Source organism: Carcharhinus amblyrhynchos, chromosome 4, assembly GCF_965287045.1.
Source record: "Carcharhinus amblyrhynchos chromosome 4, sCarAmb.v2.hapA, whole genome shotgun sequence".
In the NCBI taxonomy this organism is placed as follows: Eukaryota; Metazoa; Chordata; class Chondrichthyes; order Carcharhiniformes; family Carcharhinidae; genus Carcharhinus; species Carcharhinus amblyrhynchos.
In genome coordinates this window covers 90195824-90222367 of record NC_137327.1, presented here as the reverse complement: position 1 = coordinate 90222367, position 26544 = coordinate 90195824, and the positions used below count along the sequence as shown (strand labels likewise).

Genomic DNA, 26544 nt, shown 5'->3' with positions numbered 1-26544 from the left:
TGATATTAGGTATTCTTTGATTCTTTGCCGCAGCGAGTAACAGCTCAATACTAGGTGACCCAGTGATCCAACACGGGCACCTTCAGATTCCTTTTCATTGCTGGGAACTTTTTGTTGTTTTCAATTCACTCTCAACAAATGAGGTCTGACTCCTCAGCACTCTGGGGGCAGGCGAACAATGACAGCTGCCAGAATATGAAAAAAAAACAGCTGCACATCAAGTGGAGAGGGCACAGATAAAACAACAATCGTGATGGCAGCACATCTAGAATGCGAAAATCAGAGCAAAGCAAGGACACCAGCAAAGGCTAAGCAGGAGCAGAACCATAAATGTGCACATAGGCTGCAGGCTTCCTCAGTCTTTCCACTGTCAGGGATTCTGTTGATTCTTGCACAAAAACAGCAGGGACACAAATCAATATAAAGTGGTTAATTTTAAGGCTGCAAATAATCACTATACAGAAACGCAGGCATTAATGTTGTTTACATCATTCATTGAGGAGGTAAATGGGCTGAGAATTTTTGGCTTTTTGTCAGGCTGGGTATCAGTCCAGACAATATTTCAAAGCGCCATTTTGCACCATTCACGCTAAGCGTGTTAACAAACCCTCAGTGCCTTCCTCGAATGTGCAAAACAGCACTCAAAACACCGGAGGATATTCCATTGGTACAGGCGATGCGTGTTCCAATTAACTAACTTTCCGTCCCTCAAGGACCCAAAATCAGTTGTTGAAAGATTACGAGGGGAAATTAGTAAGGAATAAAGTGAAAGTGACTGAGTGGGGGTTTAATGTTATCAGGATTGACCAAGGACAGCCACCCTTCCAAACAAGGATGTGGCCTAAGTGGAAAGGATCACAATGATATAAAACCACGTAAATGAGGGGACCAAACTTGTCACAGAGGTGAAACATATACAACGGAGTGGGTGAAAGTAAAAGCAGAGTGCAAGATTAATCAAGTGTGGAAGGGAGTTGGTGTGGTGTTGTATGAACAATGAACCAGATTGTGAAGGATGAGCTATTTGTGTGAGGTCTGTGTGAGCATGTGATGGTGGATCTGTGCTGGTGGGTAAAGTATCAAATGTAAGAGCAGCCATGCCATCGATAACAGACCAGGTGAGGGAGAGCCAAGTGTAAAAATTGAGTAAGAAGGAGCAAAGTCTAAGCAGTAGAGATTGTTTGTGGGTTTAAGTGGACGGTGCAATAGGGATTGTTTGTGAGAGATTGACATAGATCGGTGGTGGAGAGGTCAAGTATGGATGATGGTTGTGGTTAAGGGCCCATGATCAGAATGCAAAAGAGTGTAGTGTGAAGATGCTGATTGAGAGATTTGTGTAGATCAGGGCATTGTGTATAGGGGGAAACTATATCATAGAAACCCTACCATGCAGAAAGAAGCCATGTGGCCCATCAAGTCTGCACCGACCACAATCCCATCCAGGCCCTACCCCAATATCCCTACATATTTATCTGCTAATCCCTCTAACCTACACATCTCAGGACACTAAGGGACAATTTTAGCATGGCTACTCAACCTAACCTGCACATCTTTGGACTATGGGAGGAAACCGGAGCACCCAGAGGAAATCCACGCAGACACGAGGAGAATGTGCAAACTCCACACAGACAGTGACTCAAGCTGGGAATCGAACCCAGGTCGCTGGAGCTGTGAAGCAGCAGTGCTAACCACTGTGCTACTGTGCTGCCCATACGAGGAGAACAAAGTCTGAGGAAGGGCAGGATGTTACGATACCTGACTAAGAAGAGATGGATATCTGAATGATGTCCAAAAAGACCCAATACTGAAGGCTTTTTGTGAAATTCTGTGAACAGAACCTGTTACATGGCTGCACAAAAACACTTGCTTGATTCTCAACGCAAAATGACAATGGCGAACATATATTGAAGAATCCTGCTCATCAATTAGAAACCAAAATTGTTCCCATACTATTCTCATTTTACAAGGAAACAGGATAATGCTGTAATCATAATACAACAATTTCTTATCGTATCGTAAATTTCCCAAATTTGATATTGCATACTTCAATGGAAACTTGAAACTTGGAATTTCGCCTTCAGAGCCGAAGATGTCCCACAAAATTCCTAGTGTTTTCTAAGTCAAGGTAATTTCACCCAGTAGACAATATATGAACACAATGCCCTGATCGTGGAAAGATCAGCCAATGTTCCTGATGCTCATCACTATATAGTGACCTATGCCAGAAAGCATTCATGTGTGGCCATCAGGTGACAACAGGACTGGGCTCAGGTGTGATATCCATTATGGCTGAATACACTGGTGACATATACTGTTTTAGCTGCCACATGAAAAATGGCCATTTGAGTGAGGAAGCAGAATCTAGACAGCACCTAAATAACCATATTTCAGCAAGTGTTAGCAAACAGAATATAAGACACAATTTCAAGCACAGAGGTCATGATATAAAATTGTCCTGTGTCTGCTACTACTAGAACATGATGTGGCGATGCCGGCGTTGGACTGGGATAAGCACAATAAGAAGTCTCATAACAGGTTAAAAGTCCAACAAGTTTATTTGGTAGCACAAGCCACAAGCTTTCGGAGCACTGCCCCTTCATCAGGAGAATGGGAGTTCTGTTCACAAACAGACCAATTTTTCGTCTTTATATGGCCTGTCTGTGAACAGAACTCCCACTCACCTGATGAGGAGGCAGCACTCCGAAAGTTTGTGGCTTGTGCTACCAAATAAACCTTTTGGACTTTAAGCTGGTGTTGTGAGATTTCTCATACTACTAGGGCACGCAGCATGAAAAATGGCTACTCACCTAAATGATTTCAATGTGCAGCCAAGATTGTGTTGGCTAAGCTGCATACTCACTAGAGAGCCCAGCAGCATGCATGGCTAGCACAATGATTAGTTGGATCTCTGAAATGTAGCCCATCTTTATAGAGCTTCATAGAGGTTTACAGCATGGAAATAGGCCCTTCAGCCCAATTTGTCCGATTCAACCATTTTTTTTGCCACTAACCATATCCCAATTGCCTGCATTTGGCTCACATCTCTTTTCCCCATTTTACCCATGTAAGTGTCTAAATGCTTTCAAAAAAAAAATTATGTCCGCTGCTACTACTGCCTCTGGCAGCATGTTCCAGAAACTCACCATCCTTCAAGTGAAAAAACTGCCTCTCTTGATCCTCTTGTATCTCGCCCCCTCACCTTAAACCTATGCCCTACAGCTTTAGACTCCCCTACCTTTGAGAAAAGATGTTGACTTTGTACCTCATCTATGCTCCTCATTCTCTATAAGCACATCCCTAAACCTATGCACCAGGGAAAAAGACCCAGTTTATCCTGCCTCTCCTTATAACTTAAATCATCAAGTCCAGCCTCCCATCCATTGACTCTGTCTACACTTCCCGTTGCCTCGGCAAAGCAGCCAGCATAATTATGGACCCCACGCACCCCAGTCATTCTCTCTTCCACCTTCTTCCTTTGGGAAAAAGATATGAAAGTCTGAGGATACGTATCAACTGACTCAAGAACAGCTTCTTCCCTGCTTTTGAATGGACTTACCTTGCATTAAGTTGATCTTTCTCTACACCCTAGCTATGACTATAACACTACATTTGCACTCTCTCATTTCCCTCTCTCTGAATGGTATGTTTTATTTGTATAGCATGCAAGAAATGATATTTTTCACTGTATGTTAATACATGTGACAATAATAAATCAAATCAAATCAAAATCCCAGTAGCATCCTGGTAAATCCTTACTGCACTCTTTATAGTTTAATAATATATTTCTATAACAGGGTGACCAGAACTGTACACATGTATTCAAAATGTGGCTTATTAATGTCTTGTACAACTTCAACAAGATGTCCCAACTCCTGTATTCAATAAATACATTTCTTAAATGGGAGCTGCACTCATGCAGCAAGAGTTGCTGGAACAGCTCTTAAAGGCTTTGCTGAATGCTAAAGCACAGAAAATGGTGCAACAAGCTAGAAAGAGGCCTTTGATGTTTTTTGAAATGTTGCTAGGCGCATTAGTTATAGAGTTGGAAAAAAGGAAAGATGCTATGTTTCTGCAAAGGGCCAAAATGTCTTCAATACAGATTATGAGGAGGGTATTGAAGCAAGTGGCCTCAAAGGTCAATTCTCTGATTCTGGCCTCGAGGATCTGGCTACAGGGCCAGCTGTTACCGAAAACATTCAGAATGACGATACGCTTCTGTTCTCAAATCCCACCTCACCACATCCTGCTATCTGGCAATGAAATGCATTATAGGCAGTGTGATCATAGATTTTTTACTTTTCACCCAGCTCCTTCCCTCACACTGACATTCCCTTACCATGTTTCTGATTTCAAACACTCAAGGACACTCAAGAACAGTTGTTGCAGTCTCATCATGAAGGGGAAGAGTAACACCACATTTCCCATGAAGAAGCAACATCATTTAATTATCACTTGATTATTGTCTTTTAAAAAGCATTTAGATAGTTACATGGGTACGATGGGTATAGAAAGATATGGGTCAACTATGGGCAATTGGGATTAGCTTAAGGGTTTAAAAAAAGGGCATCATGGACAAGTTGACTCTATGACTAAGTCTCTATGACTCTATCACCAGTTTAGATATTGGCATAGTTTGAACTTTATTTGAATGGCATGGAGACAAAGTCAGCATGTCATTGGGTACGAGAGCTGCAGCCAAGGCAAAAATAATAACATGGCAGCTCTCCAGAGCACAAGATCACAGATGAGATCTAATTAGGACCTTGATGGGAAAGTATACAAGACAACACCAGGATGGTGTGTGGTCATGAGAGTCAAGCTCATTGCCACAAAGGTCCAGTTTGGTGCCATGCAGGCTCAGATTGCTGCCATCATTGCTGAAGATATGGAGCTCCAATGCAGGCTGTAATGGCAGTCCAGCAATCCGTTCTCCAAATTGTTAGTATTGCTGTGGAACCACATCAAGGAAGTGCCAATGGTAGCACTGTGGTAAGCAAGCCTGACAACATTCATGCTCCCATTACTGGCTGCAAAGCTTGTTTTTTTTAAAGTCAGTCCTTTAATGAAAGAGGAACTAAGACTTCAGTTCTTTGGGAAATGGACTGTGATTTCATGTTGCTGGGGAACTGGAGGTTGGTTGAAATCTATCAAAAGACAGAGCCGTGAAATGATCTGGGCAGTGGAGTTCAGCACAGGCAGGTTGGGTAGTGAAGACAGTTGTGGTGCCACTGGAAAAAAAAATCAACAACCCAGGTCCATAAGCAGAACTGAAGGGGAGCCAGAAAAAATGTGCCTTTTAGTGGAAATTGTACCTACAGAATGTCAATAGAGTAGGGCTGCTCTCAGATCAGATTCAGCACCTTGAAGGACTTTGGGGTGGAATTCTAAGTGAACTACCTGGTAAATCTGTGAGATCTATCTCTGTTATATCTACTATTTAATTTATAGTTCACATTGATCATATTTTACATGATAAATTAGGTTTAATTTATGCTGATATTGGGTCTGATAATTAAAGTTAAAGTTACAAAAAGTGAAATCTTGTCCATTTTAATTGGGGTCATTTAGTAAAGCTGGTTCTTTTAGGTTATTGGTGTCTATAATGAACATAACAGGGGCAACTCTCCCAGCCTGATGTACTGCTCAAGCACTACAGTCGGCCGGGAGACATCAGCAGAGACCATTTCGTGGGCTTCCCGTTGGTGCTATGGACTCTGTGAGTCTCCCAGTTTAAAAGTTCCAGTGTAATCAATGCCACATGGAAATCTGCATTGAGCTGATCATAGTATGAAAATCTGTATTTACATTTTATTAGCAGACTGAAGTCTTCCCCCCTCCACTGCGAGTGGTGCATTCCAATGGGGTTTACTACTATTCCCCACTAATGGGTAACAGGTGGCGTGATTCTGCTGGAAGGGAGCAAGATCTTTGAGGCCCCCCACAAAGGTTGGAGGGTAAATGGGGGTGCGGCTTCAGCAGTGCCAGCCTGGCACCATGGGATTGTCCACTGGTTGCCTTGGCACTGCCCACTGCACATCAGGCAATGCCAAGGGGTTGGGGCCAGAGGGTGTGGGGCCTACTGGGGGGCAATCAGTGGGGGATGGGTCCCACTGCATTGGGATGACTGGGAGTGGGACAGAGGAAGGGAGGGAGGAGATGATCGGGGCTGGCCATCAGGATTGGGGGTGGGGTGGGGTGGGCTCAGGGCTACCAGGGCTGTCGAGATTGTCAGGGGGACGGAGTGGTTGGGGTTATCGGGGGGGGGGGGGGGGGGGGAGCAGATCTGCAGATTACTGCTGCCCAGAGTGATAGGGGAAGGGGGGACACCATCAGTGGCTAAGAGGTGGGGGAGACATCGGGGCTCGCCCTGGGAGGCCAGCGATCTAGGGGGTGGGGAGGTCAGAAGGCCAGTGATGAGGGGTTGTGGGGCTGGCCAGTGACTGGGAGGCCGACTATGCGGGGCCACTGCACATGCGTGAATCTCAGCACCTAACAGATGTGCAGTGGCTTGCTCAGCCCTATGCTACCATCCTCTTGGGTGGGAATAGGCCCCCCTCACTGATTTTCAATGTGTATCGCACTATGGCACTATGCAGTGCTCCAAGTGATGGGAGATTCATTCTGAGAAATCACGCTAAAAGAATTACTGGCATTTATTCCCATTTTCCCACAAATTTGGGATTGTTTTTGCAAGAATCCCAGCCAACACATTGCTGTTGCCTCTCTGTCAGCCATGCCAGTCTACTGCCACTCATGCCATGGTGGTACAGTCTGAAGATAGATCCAAAATGTCCAGGTTGCCCCAAGGCCACCTGCTGCCTTTATCACCGAACCTCAGCTGGCTTCCTTCCACCAAACATGCCACAATCAGTGCGGTAGCATTGAAGTAGAGAATATAAGAAGAAGGTCTAAAGAAGAGTGACCCAGGTTGTAAACATTAGTGCTGTTTCTCTCTTCACAGAGGCTGCTAAACCTGCTGAGTTTTTCCATTTTTTCTGTTTGTTATTGGGGTAGTATTGCCCTGCCTTAGTGTTCCTGTGCAAAGATGCAATAGGCAATAAGGAAATATACTAGCATGTTTAATTTGTGAAAATTATTGGAGGTGTTATTGAATAAAGTTCACATTTTTGAAATTTATTTATTAGTGTCACAGTGGGCTTAGATTAACACTGTAATTTAATTACTGTGAAAATCCCCTAGTCACCACCCTCCCACACCTGTTCGAATACACTGAGGGGCAACTTAGCATGGCCAAAGCACCTTACCAGTCTTTTGGACTGCGTGAGGAAACTAGAGCATCCAGAGGAAAGCCACACAGACACAGGGAGTACATGCAGACTCCGCACAGACAGTAACCCAAGCCAGGAAGCGAATCCAGGTCCCTGATGCTGTGAGGCAGCAGTGCCAACCAGTGTGCCACTGTGCCATAATAAACCTGTTATGGAGTATGTTTTTTTGGTTGGTGGTTTTTATTTCAGGGTTTGGATGGTTTTTGTATGTATTGTAGGGGTGCCATTAGCCAGATGTACAGTGACTATCCCTTGTCACCCAGCAGCCAGTTTCCAGTTCCTCATTTTGGTGAAGTATGGCAGGTAGGGGTGAATGCTGCAGAATGAATATATCATTGCTGCTGCTAAGATAGCAGACATTCACTGAGAGGCTAGTCACAGTTGTACTGCAATTGGACATAAATAGGGTGATAGCCATATTGTTACAGAATATCTCCATGTTACCACATAGGGCTCAGAGAACCATGTGCACTGTTGGTTGTATTGTTCTCAATTAAGAATCCCACCAGCCTAGCAAATCCATGTGCTCTCTCCTCCTGCTTCCCTCTCGTCAGTGAGAGAACAATGACGTCCCCTCTCCTTCTATAAAAGGCGTATGTCATTTCCCTAATGCAACAAAGGGTGACAAACTGTGAGCTGTTGCAAATACTGCTAGTTCCCACCTGGAAGGTTCACTGCTATAAACGTTTAGGATAACAGTGACGTTAAAGACTGCTGGCAGCACCCTCCTCATCCTACTGCGATGCTGTGGTTTTGTGACAGCTTTCTCAGTGAAACAAAAGCCCATCGCATACTACTCCTGCTCAAGATGCAAGTAGAAAAAATCTTTCCAAAAGACACTTGTCAGATAGAGGCCTTTTGTTGAGAGCCCACCTTTTCTCTCAGTGCATTACTTCCCCTCTCACAGCAGCCTATGCTTCATTTCCAAATGATGCTGCAGCCCAAGAAGATCTGCAAATGTAGCCGCATTACTGAAGGCAACCAGCTCCTCTGGCCTCCTTATTTACTCCAGCCCGACACTCCTGAAAATGTAAAAGTCCTCAAATAATACAGAATGTAGGTACTTATGTTAACTTGGCACCAGCAAAAGTAAGTCAAAAACACCTGGATGCTCAGGTCATTATATAACATTATTAGAAGGTAGTGTCCATCGAGCAGATGAACACATGCTCAGCTAGAGGCAAGTAACAGAGGATTTTAGCAAGGTCTACATGGTTCAAAAATAACAAAACATTGTGCCAAATTAACATTAAAGTGCTGTTTGATACTACAACCTGCTTATCCTGCATGATTCTGCTACACACACATTATTTTCACACTATTGCCCTGTCAGTCAGGCTACATTGTGTTAGACATTCAGGCCGCTATTTCTTTTTAGATTAGTACTTCCACAGGTCTGGCAACAGTAGCACTAAGGAGCTGAATTTCATGCTTGGCAACCTGAAGAGCAAATAGAAATCCTTGGAGCCCATTCACTTATCCTGTTTATTTCTAAGTGTGATCTGAGAGTGGGCTCCCATGTTAAAGAAAGGTGTAAATTTGCCTGTCGACAAAATTACTTATCTTTAGACATCTTAAGAGAACATATCTGTTCACACATAGTTCAAAGTTAGCTTTGGGAATGGTATTAAATTATTTTACACATTCTAAATCCATTAAAAATGTTCACTGTAACAAATTTCACTCCCCAAACCTGCAGGAGCCTGCTATTAGTTCTCTGTTCTTTATTAAATGAGATGATCAAACACATCTGAATTCAAGTATTGCATGAAAGGTATGCAAGGAAAATATTTTATTGAATTCAACTAAATTCATGTTCGTGCGCCTTGCACCTGTCAGGAATGTTTTTTAAATCAAGGAACCCAGGTGTAAGACTAAGGTCCAAAGGGTAGGTGATCATTAAGTTTAAAAATGTGATTGACTCTCAGCTGCCCTCGGCAACTAGGTAAGGGCAATAAACATTGGCCAGCCAGTGACGTCCATGTCCCACAAATGAATTAAAAACCAAACAGTGGAAGAAAAGATAAATTATGAAACAATGGCTAATATCAAACTTTACTTGTACGTTTTCATGGACAGAGTACCCTTCGTTGTCCAGTACTTCCCCAGAGCGGAGAATCTACAACATCTTCTCCGCAGCCTTCAACATGTCATCGATGAAGACGAACATCTTGCCAAGGCCATTCCCACACTCCCACTTCTTGTCTTCAAGCAATTTCACAACCTCAAACAGACCACTGTCCGCAGCAAACTACCCAGTTTCAGGAAAATAGTGACCACGATACCACACAACCCTGTCACAGCAACTTTCGGAAGACGTGCCGGATCATTGACTCGGATGCCATCAACTCACATGAGAACATCATCCATACAGTACATACACTTGCAACTCAGCCAATGTTGTCTACTTGATACGCTGCAGGAAAGGATGTCCCAAGGCATAGTACGTTGGGACATCATACTGAAACCATGCAGGCGCTATGACAATGGAAGAATGAACACAGCAGTGTTCTCTTCCTGTTGGGGAACACTTCAGCGGTCACGGGCATTCGGCCTCTGATCTTTGGGTAAGCATTCTCCAAGGTGGCCTTCATGATACACGACAACACAGAGTCGATGAGCAGAGACTAATAGCAAAGTTCCACATGCATGAGGACAGCCTCAACCAGGATCTTGGGTTCGTGTCACACTGTATGTAACACCTTGCCTGGGCTTGCAAAATCTCAATAAGTGTCCTGGCTGAAGACAATACACTTCTCTTTAACCTGTGCTTACCCCTCTCTCCACTCACATTGTCTGTACATTTAAGACTTGATTACCTGTAAAGACACGCATTCCAATTTTCGCATTATTCTGTAAATTGAGTTTGTGTCTTTACATGCTCTGTTTGTGAACACAACTCCCACATACCTGATGAAGGGTCAGCACTCCAAAAGCTTGTGGCTTGTGCTACCAAATAAACCTGTTGGACTTTAACCTGGTATTGTGAGACTTCTTATGATGCTCAAAAGACTAGAATTAAAGGCATGAAGATATCTCAGCGTGTTATGAGCATAAGGGGAGATCACAGAGATAGGGAGGGCCAGGCCATGGAGGCATTTGAAAGCAAAGATAAGTATTTAAAATCAAAGCATTGCTCAACTGGCAGTTACTGAGTCAGTAACCATAAGGGTGATGGTTGACTGAGGCCTGTAGGAATGAGGCAGGTTTCAATAATCTCAGGTTTATGGAGCGTAGAAGACTGGAGGTTGGCCAAGAATATATTAGAATAATCATCAGCTGCCCTCGGCAACTAGGTAAAGACAAATAAACATTGGCCAATGTCCCACAAATTAATTAAAAAACATTTAATGTAAAAACATTTAAGGTAACAAAGGATTAGTAAGAATTTCAGCAGAACATCACATCTTGATTTGTTACAGGAAAGATGTTATTAAACTGGAGAGTAGAGATTTTCAAGGATGTTGCCAGGGCTCAACGAACTGAATTATGGAGAGAGATTGGACTTGCTATGACATTTTTCTGTTCAGCAATAGGAGGCTGAGGGTGACCTTATAAGACCATGAGAGGCATAGATAGGAAAAATGCACTGTCTTTTTCCTAGAGTTGGAGAATTGAGAACTAGACGGCATAGGTTTGTTAAGAGGGGAAAGAATTAATGGGAACCTGAAGAGCAACTTCTTTACACAGAGGGTGGTACGTATGTGGAATGAGTTGCCAGAGGAAGTGGTTGAGGCAGGGACATTGATAACATTTAAAAGACATTTGGACAGATACATGGATAGGAAAGGTTTAGAGGGATATGGGCCAAGTGTAGGCAAATGGGGTTAGTTTAGATAGGTATTTTGGTTGACATGGACCAGTTTGAGCAGAAGGGTCTGTCTCCATGCCATAGATTCTATGATTCGATGATAGTGACCTGAGGCAGAGGTAGCATTGGGCACTGTTACAGAGAAAGAAATAAACAGTTTTAGGGATGAGGTAGATGTGATCAGAAGCTCATCGCGACATCAAATATGATACCAAGATTGCAAACTGTCTGGTTCAACAATAGACAGTTGCCAAATAGGAGTTTCAAAACAGCAAAGCTTGATACAAGACTATAGACAATAATTTCAATTTTCATAATATTTAATTAGTGGAAATATCTATTCACCCAGTACTGGATGTTGGCAAATTGTCTGACAATTTAGATAGTGGGAGTATTGAGAGAGGTGAAACTCCATGTTATAGAATCATAGAATGGTAACAGCACACAAGGAGGCCATTTGGCCTATAGAGTTCATGCCAGTTCCCTGCAATAACAATTTAGCTAGCCCATTGCTCCACCCTTTTCCCTGGTATGTGTATTTTTTTTCTCCTTAGGTGTTACTCATTTCCTTTTTAAAAGCTACAACTGAATCTCCTTCCAGATTGTAACCATTTGCTGCAAAAGAAAATGTTATTTTTGGTTCATTTGCCAATTTTTACATTTATGAAGTTTAAAAGGCTGTTGTTTTGAAATTGGGTTTTTACACTTACGATAAAATAGAGGGGATAGTGTGACCTGTTCTGAAGTCTGCTTAATAACAGGCCCTGAGATGGTTAAAGATCACATAGCTGCCTAGATTGTGCTACTGGATAACGGTGTAATGTGTTTACAATGGGAGACAATGGCCTTTGAGTTCACAATGGGTAGACAACAGATAGTAAAGATACTAAGGATTCGTCAGTAGTGTTTTGTTGGTCATTTGTTACAGTAAAAGTTTTAATATGCAAGATCTTGTCATTTCATTCTTTCAGCTAGTAACTGGAAGTTTGTTTTCTTTAAAGGTTATCAGTTTCTATATGGATCGTAACACAATCATCATAACATTGTCCTCAGGTTTGCAATCCTTCTGCCAACTGGGACTGTTGTTATCTACTCTGTCTAGATCCCTCATGATTTTGAAGACCTCGATCAAATCTCTTCTCACTTCCAAAAGTAACAACCACTGCTTCTCAAATCTATCAAATCGTCCCCAAAACCTTTATCTGTACCCTGTCACGTTCTTGCAGAAGTGTTGCACCCAGAATTGAATACATTACTCCAGTCAATTTTAGAAATATTTGTCATGACTTCCTTGCTTTACTATTCTCTGTACTACTGATGTAGCCCAGGATGACAGATATTTTCTTAACCACTTTTTCAACCTACCCTGCCATGTACCCAGAGATGTCTCTGTTTCTGAACCTCGTTCAGAATTGTATCTTTCGGATTATATTACACCACTCCTTATTCTTCCCACCAAAATATAGCACTTCTGCATCACGCGTCATGTGCTACATGTCAGAAGCCTGATTATAACCTTCTGAAGTCTACCTCTATCCTCCTTAGAGTTCACAAAACTTCCAAGTTTTGCATCATCTGCAAATTTTGAAACTGCGTCCTGTATACCCAAATCCAGATTGTTAACATATATCAAGAAAAGCAAAGGCCCTAATACTGACCCCTGGGCAACCCCACTGAATATCTTCCTTCAGTCCAAAAAACAATTGTTTATATCACTATTGTTTCCTGTCACGTAGCCAGATTTGTATCGATGATGTTCCTGTCTCTTTTGTTCCTATGACTTCAACTTTGCCAGAAAGCCTATTACGTGGCACTTCATCAAATAGCTATTTGAAGTACATGTACACCACATAATCTGTATTACTTTCATCAACCCTCTCTGCAACCTCATCAAAGTAAAGTATCAATCCAGTTAGTTATGAAAACTAAAGCTGTGTTTTCAGTTGATTTGCTAAAGGGCAGCACGTAAATGAGAAATAGGAGAAGCCCAAGAGCAGATCTTTGGCACCACCAGTGATAATGTTTCAGGAGTGGGACAAGAAGCCACTGCAAGTGATACCCTGGCAACGAATAAATCGATACAAGTGCAACAAGGCAAAAGCATTATCAGACAGCTGTGTCAGAGTAGACAGGCATTGAAGGAAGATGGTATGGTCAACAGATTAAAGGTTACAAACAGGCAGGTCATGAAAATGAGCAGGAATAGTTGGTCAGTCACAATGGATGCAATTTGTAACTTTGACAAGAGCCAGTATTGGTATGTTGCAGGGGTGAAATCATGATTAGAGCAATTTAAACATAGAGCTCTGGGAAAGATGGACATGGATTTAGAAAGTAATATTATTGCCAAAGACTTCTGAGTGGACAGATAGGCTTGACAAGAGTGGTGCTTTGCAAGGACGGTGGAGTCAAGGATTGCATTTTTGAGGAAAGAGATGAGATAATGGCAGACTTAAAGAGGAGAATAACAATAATTGAAGATGAAGAAATATTAACAAAATCAAATAACTTGGGTGGTCAGCTGTTTAGTGAGAATAGGGTTGAGGGAGCAGCAGATGGATGTGGTGTTCCACAAGGCACAGTGCTGGGGCCTCTGTTGTCTGTAGTATAGATAAGTGATTTGGAGGAAAATGTAGACGGTCTAATTAGTAAATTTGCAGATGATACAAAAATTGGGGGAGTAGCAGATAGATATAAATCAGCTGGTGACCTGGGCCGAAAGATGGCAGGTAGAATTTAATCCAGACAAATGTGAGGTGACGTGGTTTGGAAGGTCTATCGCCAAAGGAAAGTTTCCCGAAGGTGGCATCTCAGGTGGTCAAGAAGACGTATGGCATGCTGGCCTTCCTTGGTCAGAGCATTGAGTATAGGAATTGGAAATCATGTTGCAGCAATATAGGACTTTGGTTGAACAAAGAACAGGGAGGTTATGCCACATTTGGAGTATTGTGTACAATTGTCATCGCCATACTACCCGAAAGATGTTGATATATTAGAAAGGGTGCAGGATGTTGCCTGCTTTGGAGGATATGGACTATGAAGAAAGGTTGAACAAACTTGAATTGTTTTCATTGGAGCGTTGGAGGATGAAGGGGGACTTGATAGAGATTACAAGATTATGACAGGCTTGGATAGAGTAGGTAGTCAGAGTCTTTATCCCAGGGTCAAAGGGTCAATTACTCGGGGGCATAGGTTGAAAGTGAGATGGGGAAAGTTTAAATGAGATGTAAGGGAGAAGTTTTTCACAAAGAGGGTGGTGAATGCTTGGAACCCGCTCCACAAAATGTGGTAGAAGCCGATTCAATAACAATGTTCAAGAGGCACCTGGTTAGATACATGAATATGCAGGGAATATAGGGATATGGACCATGTAGAGGCAAGAAAATATATGATTACAGAGGCATCTGTATCGGCACAGACTCGGTTCCTGCTATAATTTTCTTTGTCATAGAGAGAATAAGCTCAGAGAGTATGAGGTGAGATAGGAGAGAAATTAGAGAAAGATACAAGTCAGGGTTAGAGTAGGATAGAACTTTAGAGGATGTTTGGTCCAGTGGGCTAAGGAAGGAAGGGAAATATTGCAAGTAGCTGGATGTTTCAATCTTGGTGACAAAGAACTGCATGTATTCTCTGGATGGAGAAGGTGGAGGAGGTGGCTTTAAGATAATGGTTTACAATAAAGAAAATAAATAACAGTTCTAGATGGAATTTTTCCATCCCACCCACCATGGAAATTATAGCGGGTGGGACAGGACTATGCAAAGGTCTGTTAACCTTGGGTGGGATTTTCCGATCTTAGTGAGAGCACAGCTGGAAAATCCCAGCCTCTGTTTTTGATGAAAAGTCACAGACTTGAAATGTCTGTTTTTCCCTCTCCATAGGTAGTGCAAGACCTGCTAAGTATTTCCAGCATTGTGTTTTGTTTCAGATTCCCAGTATCTGCAGTATTTCTGATTATACTATCAGCTTCAGACCAATGAGTTTCAGCATTCTTTTATTTCAGGTGCATTTCCATGTCACCAATGGAACAGAAAGCAAATTACTTTTGAGTTTATGTACATTTGGACAACTAGTTTTCATTTGAGTTTTCCAAACCCATTCTCACTTTCCTACAAAGTAAATCATGATATTATAAGCATGTTTCCAATAGGAAAGGTAGCTTGGATCTTGAGTTGCTGAAGATTTTGTTTATGATATGATCCGTGATCGATGTTTGAAATTTCCATTTACTATGATGGGGTTAATTTTCTGTTCCAAGTCAATCAAGAATCAATTCATTTAACTAGATGCTATGTTTACTTTCCAGCTTCACTTACACTGCCAGGTTAAAGTTGGTGTGAAAATGTACCTAAGGCTGGGTGGCAGTCGTTAATAATCATAAATCAATATCACAAATTAACTTAAAACACTTTGAGCAGGAATCCCAGATTTAATCCACATGTGCAAAACTGCCAGATCAGTCAAGGTGGTGGTAGGGACGTAGAAACTAGTTTTAATTCTCCCAACGCCAGAGAGAGCAAAGTCAGCCAAGATTTCTGTTCCTATTAAAACCCAGTGGCTGTTGCTGAAAAATACATTGTTGATGTTGGGCAACAACAGCATCTGGTTCAACATCAGGTCTGTCAATGCTCACTGTTAAGCAGCATATGAGAAGTGACCAGTTGGGCAAAGTACTGCAGGTTTCAGTTGCCAATGAACCATATGTTACAAATGCTAAAGTTGTAAAACAGCACAGTTTGTGACTGATGAGGACATGCCCACAATATTATAGAGGCTGGGTACGTGTTACATGTAACTGAAAAATTCTTCTCTTTACAAAGAATATCCACTGTTTAAAGAGCTCATAAAATATAAAGATCTCGAGTTCTAATTTTGCCTTTAAGGAAAAACAGGAATGACAGCTTATCTCGGTAATTAATGTTGCACTAACAAAATGAGAGGAAAACAAATTTGAAACATGCAATTTCTGAAAATGCAAATTTGTTACTGGGTAATTAATTATAGAAAAATGCTGGTTTCTCCCACTTTCCATTGAGAGGCATTTTGAATCCTTCTAAATTTAAAAGGAATACATCTACTTTAAACATCACCGTGAGCAGAAATCAAGGCCTGAATGTATGCCAAGGTCCCAGAGACAAGGCCCCAAAGAGCAAATTGTCAAGCTGATAGTAGTGACTATACTCCCAATAGCTGAGGTAGTCCTCCAACATGCCCACCCCAACATTGCCAACCTTCTGCTCTCCTCTCTCACCCAACTGAGACAATCTACATTTCACACCTCACTGAAACAGCAAATAAAGAAAAGAAAACTGTCAAAGAAAATCTCAGGCAATGTGTCAAGGCAGACAACTATGGTGGGTGCTGGGGATTAGTGAACCATCCTGCACAAACCCACAATATTAAGTATCCTAAGTTCTTAATTTTGGATTGTTCATTGGATTGTGCTTTTCCACAAAAGCAAATTTCAGAAACAACCTAATAGCAAATAAAAATGTAAATACGGCAAGCAGCATTCAGAATAGAAACAAATCTGCATCAGTGAAGTTTAACATCTTTTGATGCCACAACGTGTTGGACTTCATATGCTCCCTATAGATACCTGCACACGTTTCTGGCTGGTAGCATTCATAAAGCATTCATAAAACAATACACCAATTCAAACATTTTAATTACAGGCATCTGCAATCTTTCTTTGCTCTAACTAAACTAGCTTATTTTATATAGACAAAATACCGCTCCTTTGAATTGAGAAGATCTTGAACAGTTCAAACTGGTGATTCCTTGTATAACAAAAAGGCAAAAAGGTAACTGTTCAAGCCCATGTTCACCTCTGTCAGTCCTTTAGAATTACTTGCGTCTCATTTGACAGATGTTGAATTCACAAGCTTGCTTAGAGAAATGTTTGGCAATCCCCATTTCACTTTGACACACAAGCTTACTGGCATCCTTAGGGCTGTCATAGGTGTGATAGAAATATTGCATCCAAATAAATTGTCAAATAAAATAACAGTAACAAATATTTTCATCCAAAAGGAAATTGCATGCCAGAGAGCGAGACACCATTTGTAAAAGTACTATAGGATAGAGGACACTCAGAAATTAAAATATCTAAATGTTGCACTGTAATTCACACTGGAAAGACTGCACAACTCCTGCAAAATGTGGCAGTCGCATTTAATCAAACCATTCCACTGGCTCCTCACTGATCTCCAACACTTCTCAGATTTCCTTCTCGAAGTGATAAGCAGAATAAGTCTGCTGAAATTATGAATGGTTATATTCAAACACTAAACAAATTGTAGGAATATGTCCTGTACTTGGTGCTAGAATAATGTTGAACACAAGGGATTAACTACAAGGTAAGAGCAAGTGTTTAACACAATGCTGGCTTAAATTGTATAGCACCTGTAGCATGGGAAAATGTTCTGAGCTATTTTTTAGCAACCGTTAAGACTGAAATAAGAAACACATCAGAAAATGCATTTATATAGGGCCTTTCATGACCAACGGATATCTCAAAGCACCTTATAGTCAATGAAATACCTTTGAAGTGCAGAAACTATTGTAATGTAGAAAATGTGACAGCCAGTATGTGTGCCACAAACCGCACCCCCCACCGCCCAACTCCAAACAGCAACGCCCAGATCATTTGTTTTTGATGTCGATTGAGAGATAGATATTGGTCAGGACATTGGGGAGAACATCCCTGCTCTTCAAAACAATGTCTCGCGATCTTTTACATTCACCTAAGCAGGCAGATGGGACCACAAGTTTATTTTATCTAAAAGTTGGCACCTCCAGTCAGTGCAGCACACCCTCAGTACTGCACTGAAGCGTCAGCCTCAATTTTTGCACTCATGGGGGCAGGATACTTCAGCTGTTCACATCCTGCCGCCGCCGCCGCTCTAAGCAAGGGCAGACAATCTGGCACTCAGCCAAATCCCAGATCATTGCAGCGGATCCAGAGAATCCCACTGAGGTAAATGACCAGAGATTTCCTGCCATGCTCTGGAATGGAACTTGAGCTTCTGCTGCCAAATAAACCTGTTGGACTTTAACCTGGTGTCGTGAGACTTCTTACTGTGCTTACTCAAGTCCAATGCTGGCATCTCCACATCATGGAACCTGAACCCAGAGTCTTGTGATCCGGAGTTGGCAGAGCTACAGCCACAAACTAACACGGACATGAGCAGAGCTGCCAAAGGTCTAATTTCAGAATTGGGTTTTAAAGAGGATTTTACAAGTAAAGAAGTGGAGAGGGGGAGAGTTTCTAGAGCAGGGGGACATAGACAGCTGTAGGAAGAGCCGTAATTGTCAGGCAATGGGAGGGGAAATTCACAAAACGTTGGAATGAGGGAGATGGAGAACACAGTGATGAGGCATCATATGGTGAGAGCTGGCTAACCAAAAACAGGGAAAGAGATGTCTATGAAGAAATGTAAACAATAAGATTTAAAAAATAATAATAGAATACTGTGAACCAATGCCACCATATTTAAACAGATACATCTGTTTACCTCAGAATCTGGAATTGGGATGGAGTCTCAGAATATAGAATAGACCATTGGGAACCAAGTTGAGGAAAATGTCTTTCCTCAAAAGTTAGTGAACCTGTGGCATTCTCTACCACAGAAGGTTCAATTAGACTTGTTACTAAGCTAAATGACCCCAATAATGTGTTGCCCACATTATAAAGTGTTTGGCGTGAACAGCACCACCCCCCCCCCCCACCTCCAAAGATAGAACCTGCTGTTTCTTCCTAGCCACCGACTGCATTAAACCCATCAACCCCATACCCCAGCTCCCTCCCTAACCTGCTAAAGACTCCACATTTATTCATTTCCAGGGATCCATGACATTTTCTTCCTCGCTGCAGTTCCAGCAGTGCCCACTATTGCGCTCTTGGAGCTGCCAGCCTACTGGATTGGCAGCAGAGAAAGAGTGTGAGTGTGTGAGCGTGTGTGTTGGAAGTTCCACTCTGCCTCTGTCCTCTGCTAAGCCATGTAGGGCAGAGTGGCAGGGAGAAATTGGTTCCATGCTGCCTTTACTTCCAGGAGTGGCAAGCCACCCCTGCCCCAATGATATTCTGCCTAAAGTCCTGTACTTATATCACATGTAGAAAAGTATCTCACCTCATATATCCTGTACATTTCAGGAGATAAACAGCGTCAGAGACCCAGGTTCAATTCCAGCCTTGGGTGACTGTCAGTGTGGAGTTTGCACATTCTCCCCGTGTCTGCACGTGTTTTCTCCAGGTGCTCTGGTTTCCTCCACAGTCCAAAAATGTGCAGGTTACGTAGATTGGCTATGCTAAATTTCCCCTCAGTGTTGGGAAATTAGCAAGGTAAATACATGGGGTTACACAGATAGGGCCTGGGCGGGATTCTTGTTAGTGCAGGCTCAATGGGCCAAATAGCCTCCTTCTGTATTGTAAGGATTCTATGATTCTATTAGAGGATGGGTGGCTAAAACCTTGGTCAGCGGGGTAGGTTTTAAACAGTCTTACAAAACAATAGAGAGGTAGAAAATGGAGATGTTTAGGACATTAATTCCTGATTGTGGGGCCTAGGCAGTGGAGGGCACGACCACCAAGGCTAGGTATAGGAAATAGGTAATGCACAAAAGACCACAGTCAGAGAAATACAAACTAAGGGTTATAAAAACAGAGAGACTACAGATATGGGGAGGAGTCAGGAAATGAAGGAACTTGGACACAAGGATGAGTATTTTCAATCTGAGACATTAACCAGGCCTCTAAAGCCTGCTGCAGTCACACTCTGCCACCATCAGGCTAGAAAATTATCCAAGGTCAGAGGTATCCTTTTATAACAAGCTGAAGTCACACAATATAATTCCACTAGTCTAATGGCCCAGGAAAGCTTTTAGGGCTATGTGGTTATAACACACATTCTTATTATTATTACAAGTCATTATGATAATCTTGCTCATTATTCCTAACTTCTTTATTAGTCATTCACATGACAAAACTCATTACAATCTCTCTTTACTGCAAACTCTCTCTCTACTACAAATCCTTCTTATTACAAGCCTCTTAATACTAACTATCTTTATTATTCCTTATTACAAATATTTGTTATAATGAATCTCTTATTACAAGCCCCCTTTTACATCATTGCCATTGCTCTAATCCTCTCCTTAAAATGATTTTTCCTTGTTCATGGTGCTCAGAATCAGAAGTACTTCAATTCTCCCATGAAGTGGTTTGAACAATATATGCTACATACGGTAACCTTAAAAGAATATTGTCAAATAGCACAACCAATTGTAAAGCAAATAACATCAGGTTAGCTTACATTCCAAAATGACTCGCATTGCAAACAAACAAGAGTCACAGGAGGATACTGTGAATACTGAGGAACACAGGAAGGTTTGATGCATAAAAGGGATAATTGCAAGAGCAGGATTGCAGGAAGATATTTCAAATACTAAAGATGTATAGGGGTTGTGCAAATGCCAGAGGGATACGCCGGTATAGTAAATTTACAGTCAGTTGTCCTGAAGAAAATTAACAGCCACTTAGACAAGCACGGACCAATAAAGAAGAGCTAGCAGCGAATTGTTAATGTTGGAGCAAGTTTGATTCATCAACCTGAAATGTTAGCTCTATTTCCCTTTCCATAGGTACTGCCTGAACTTCCTCAGTGTTTTCAGCATTTTCTGTTTCTATTCTGCTCTCTTTAAGCATTGCACCAGCAGAATCACGGCTTAAACCCCTACCCAAGGATTCAACACAACCCCCCTCAACCTTCCCCACAGTCAGGGATCAGACTCTCTTCCAAGGTCATTTCCCCCCCCCCCCCCCCCCCCATGATTGGACCAAGCTAACTGTGGTCAAGTTTCAAACCTTTCACTCTATATCTCTCACACTTCCGATATTGGGTCCCTCCTCTTCCCTCAGGGGTCAGAAAATTGACATACTTGGATCAGTGGCTTCTTCATTGTTCTGTGTTTCTCAGTGGCGATGTGGGTGGAAAATCTTCCAAGTGGCATCAGACGCAGTGTACAGTGAAACTCAAACCTCTTGGTTGGCAAGTCCCCTACTCATCCCACCCTGCTCCCAGTGGGCCACAAAGTCAAAACTCTTCCTGACCACCACTCCTCTATCCCACTGCCACCTACTTCCTCATAGAGCACAAAAGCCAGGAAAGCATTCCCAACCAACATTCCACATTAGTTTAGCCCCATCTGGAATGCTGCATCCAATCCTGGGCATCACACTTTAGGAAGGAGATTGCATGTTTTAAGAAGGTACAGAAGAGATTTATTAGAGGGTCCAGGGATGAGGGATTGTAGTAATGTATATAGACTGGAAAAGCCAGTGCCGTACTCTTCAGGGCACAGAGTGCCAAGAGTAGATTTTATGAGGCTTTTAAAATACTTAAGAATGTAGATAGATATTTCCAAAGGCTAGTCAGAGAGTACAAAATTTACAGATTGACAAAGGCAATCACACAAAAAATACTTACACCAAATGTGCAATTTGGGTTTGGAGTGCCCTGCCTGATGGTGTATTAAATAAAGATTTAAGAGTTGCTTTTGAAAGGGAAAGTATAAATACTTGAAGGAGGAAAAGTTGGAAGGATGTAAGGGAAGAGCGGGAAAGATAGACCAACTGGACTGCTTATCAAAGGAGCATGCAGTCTCCTTTTGTGCTATCCTATGATTCTATAGGAGAGCACCAAGAGTACCAGAGGGGGATAGGAGCATTGTGAATAACTGGGGCTTGAGTTAGAACTCAATGTAGTAAAAAGCTGCAATGCTGGAAATCCAAAATAAAAGCAGAGAATTCTGATGAAAGATCACAAAACTGAGGCATTAACACTGTTTTTCTTTCAGCAGATTCTGCTTGGCCTAATGAGTATTTCCAGCATTTTCTGTTATTATTGTGTAGTATGTGGAATGATGGTTAAAGAGATTACAGATGGAGGTGAAAGCAATCATGGTTCAAACAGGGTTTATTTTGTCCAAGCATAAACAAAATCTGACTTGAAGCTAAGAACAGCATTTGACAGTTACTAACACAAGACTGATGTTCCTCTGAATATAATGTGTAAATATAAATACACTGATATATTTAATATACCGAATAAGTCACTAGAATTAAATAATTAAACTGGATCGCTGCATACAACTGAAATAATATAAGCATATGATCTATTCCTTAAAGAAAAATTCTGAAAAATATTTCTGTCATGCTCCTTTATGAAGTCGTCAACAACTGCAAACCAAGCATTCCAGTGTTACTGAGATAACTAAGATAGAGGTTATCATTCGGGTCTAATTAGGAATGATCACCAAACTACCAAGTTGTCACTAAAAAAAATCTGGTTCCCTACTGCTTCCAGGAAAGGAAATCTGCTGTCCTTACCTGACCTAACAGACATGTGATTGCAGACCACAGCAATGTGGTTGAATCTCAAATACCCCCTGAAATGGCTTAGCAAGCTATTCAGTTATAGGAGGCCCACCACAGCTTACTCAAAGGAATCCAGAATAGGCAATAAATGCTGCATTTGTCAATGACTCACACACCTCAACAATGAATAAAAGAGAAGCAAAAATATCAGCAATCTGAAATATTGTCATGCCTGCTATGTCTTCTCTCTAATTCCCCTTTTAAAATTTCTCCTTTCCTGAAAGTACCACCTCTTCCTAGAGTATGGATTCATGCACTCTGACATGTCACAAACACGACTGCTTTGCATGCATGAACCTAAATAAGTTTTAATGGTAATATGAATGTGAAAGGTTACATTGCAGAACTTATCTTGTTCCCACCTGATGTCCATAGACATTTATTTTTATTTTCCAGCAGAGGTCACTGGATGAATGCTGGCTGATTTATCTCTCCCTAGTCCAGAGGTACTGAGATCAAATCTAACACCCTTAACATAACCCTGCCTGCCATCAACTAAATTCAATATTGACTAGGGATTGAACTTGGGTCGTTCGAGTTTATTCTGAACCAATGCCTCATTTCACAGAAGATATATAATTTTTTAATATCAAGTTGTTATTAACATTCACTGCCACCAATTCAAAACATAAAATAAGAGTAACCCACCAGTTTTGATTTTACCACACTCAGCCACAATTCAGACATGCTCATGCCTGCCCCCCTCATCCTACATGGTATATGTGAGACTTCTCTTTTTCCATCAAATTCCAGCAGATTAAAATTCAAATAACAGTGGCTGTCACTCACACAGCTGCCTCTTTCAGTGGATACAATTTTCTATGCAGTGCTTGTATTAATATTTCAGCAAGATAGCTGCAGACTGAATCTCCTGACAACTGAGTGACATTTGTTGACTAAAGACTTATTCAATTAACAGAAGCAATTGCATTTTAGGGAAGCTCAGGCCCTCCTTCCAAAAATGAACTATGTGGAGGCCATTCTTGGTGTAAACATCAACTCAGCATGCATAAGTATTGGAGTAGATGATTCAAGCCCTGAAGCATATTCTGCTATTCAATTAGATCATGGCTAATCCGTACCTCAACTCAATTTACCCACCTTTGATCCATTTCCCTTGATAACCTCATCTAACAAAAATCTATTGATTTTAGTATTGAAAAATTCAATAAACATTGCATCTACCCTTTTGGGGAGCAGGTTCGAGGTTTCCATTACACTTAGGTGAAAAAGTGCATCTTGATTTTGCTCCTGAATGGCCTAATTCCAGTTTTGAGATTATGCTCTCTTGTTCTGTGTTGCCCCAGCCCAGGAAATAACTTCTGTATCCACGCCCCCCCCCAACCAATCCAATTCCTTTATCATGTCAAACAGCTCAATTACAATAATGCCTACACTGCAATATTTAAAAGTAAGATCTCACTGAGAACAAAATGAAATAATATTTGGAAACAAAACATTTGTCTATAGATAAAACTCTTAGCAGATGCTTAGACACTTACATAATATTTAAAAACATAGAGCACGTATATAACACCAGAAATACATACATTATATATACAGAATGCATGCACAGTACACACATCTCAATTCACATTTACATAAAACATTAGACAGACAGCTCCATACTTCTATCCTGAGTTTTGACAATTGAATATCAAACGGGAGCCAGCTATCATTTCTGGATTTGAAGTTGAAATGACATGAAATAGACCCAATAACCATGAACGGAATTGGAAATTAACTATTCAAAAATTCATAGCGCTTTTCACTTCCAAGTTGAAAGTAAATACCCTTTAAACTTAGCATTAGCCAAAGACTTTATAAACAATACAAGTTATAATCAAGTGGAGAAAGATCACTAATCGTCCAGTGCGTAGAATGCCGCATTTCAAAATGCTATATGAAGGAGGCAGGAAAAAAGGACAAAACAGGCTTACATTTTGAAAAAGTGACCCTTTTGAAATCCTGAAAATAAATGAAATCCCTACATGATGAGCACATTTATATATCACGTGAAAGGAGGCAGTGTTTCCTTTATTGAGAAGCACACAGCAGATTTTAGAAGGGAACAATACTATTTTTTAAATTTTCTGTTCTCAGCCCCAATATGCAACGAGACACCCTTCAGTTCTGAAAGGGTTAGCGATTTAGCTGCTCAGATGCAGTGCCTGGATGTTTGGCGGTTTCTATTGAATGGGATCTGTTTAAAGCAGCAGGGATTCCAGTTAGAGCCAGTCTACGAGACCCGAATATGAATAGGAAAAAACAGCTCGCAGAGAAAAAAAACACCCTAAACACTTTAGAGAAGAGGGAAAAAAATCCTGCATCAATGCTTGGGAAGAAGGAGGGGTGGGAGCGGGGGTGGTGGTAGCAGACCAGCACTGAAGACAATTAAGAGCTGGCTGCACAATAATCAGTAAATCTCCCAACATTATATGTTGTTCAGATTATGCGCCTAACCGGGTAAAACCAGAGGAGGTGGAGGAACCCATCAAATCAAACCCAACTCAAGTGGAAATTGCACACAAACAAGGTGATGGAGAGATATTCAAGAGCAAAGTCCAGATCTGATCATGGAACTAAAGCAGAATAGGTTTAATCCATTCTAACAATCTCATCTTCACTGATCTCCACATTTTGTTTATCAAACAAAAATCATTTATTTTTTATATGGAGAAATGTTATTTTGCTTTCAACTTACACACCAACACACACTCAATCTCCATGACAACAGCTAGCCTGGAGATTTTTCCCCCTCTGCTAGTCCACAATGATCAATTAATTTCTAAATATTTTAAAGAAATCACGTAAAACAATATTAAAGGAGAATAAAGCACCCATATTAAAACAAGCAGGGAACTCGGAGGAGCAAAAAGAAAATCCCAATCAGGCGGCAAGAAATTTCAAATCTATTTGCATTCAAGACCAAACCAGACTTCGTACCAATTCCATCAAAAACACAGCATCACAAGGATAGAAAGATCATCAGGCATCAGTTCTTGGGGCTTTATTTTCTCGCTGAATCCTGGAGCAGATTTCCTTCAGATAAACACTTGTTTTTTTTTGGCGTGGAATAATGGGGGATATTGTTATTGAACAGCTGTAAAGATGGAGAAACATTCAGGGGAAAAAAAGGTGACAGTAAGGTATTAGCGGACGGGTGAGAGGTTGGGCAGGACATGCTGAACAGAAGAGACAGAATAACTCATGTGATGGAGCCCCCCTCAGTGGGTGCTGGATCTCCCTCCGCTTATCGCTCGCATCAGCTCCTTCTCCCTGTTCCATCGCGCCTGGTTGTGGGGGGACGGGACTCTTACCTGGGACTGAAAAGCTATCAAGAGCGCTGCCAGCCTGTGCAACTCCCCGCCACTTCCATGCCCATGTCCCCGGGGCTGATGGAGCACTCTCTCCGCTCCGATGTGACTCTGGAGCCCGGTTCCAGCGCTGCCTCTCCCACCGCCGCGACTCCTTTCACTGCAAGTGGTGTTGTGTTGGGGGGAGGGCGGTGGGGGGGTAGACAGAGAGAGAGAGAGACAGGAACGTGCCGCGGGAACGAGCAATGCGCGTCCCCAGCAAAGCGCGACGTGACCTGAATCTTCATCAGCCTAGCTCTTCCAGAGGCTGAGGGGAGGGGAGGGGGTGGAAAGGCATCCGTTACTAAAACATCAACCACATTCACAAAGCCACATTCCCAGCTCATCCCACAACATCAGGCGGTCCCATGCAGATGTCAGAGATTTCAAAGGAGCCGGAGGACGGAAGGTCAACACCAGAGGTAGATGGGCTGAAGGGTCTCCCTAGTTTGGAGAAAAGTAGACCTAAAGTTTGCTGAGGCTGGGATAGCTTGCAGCATGTCCCATTTAGGTGGACCTTCCCCCTTCAAAGAAAAGCAAAATACTGTAGATGCTGGAAACTAAAAAACTCAGCAGGTCTGGCAGCAACTGTGGAGAGAGAAATAGAGTTAGCATTTCGAGTCCAATGCTGCCAGACTTGCTGAGTTTATT

At 41.9% G+C, this 26544-nt stretch overlaps 1 protein-coding gene across 2 annotated transcripts in view; it reads right to left on the bottom strand.

The window, feature by feature from the left end:
• nlgn3a (neuroligin 3a) overlaps nucleotides 1–25919 on the bottom strand; it is a 274546-nt gene extending 248627 nt beyond the window's left edge. For both annotated transcript variants that reach the window (XM_080187521.1, XM_080187522.1), the window contains exon 1: nucleotides 25858–25919. The gene's annotated coding sequence lies outside the window, so the exon portion shown is untranslated. The remainder of the gene's footprint in view (nucleotides 1–25857) is intronic.
• Between the last annotated feature and the right edge of the window lie 625 nt (nucleotides 25920–26544).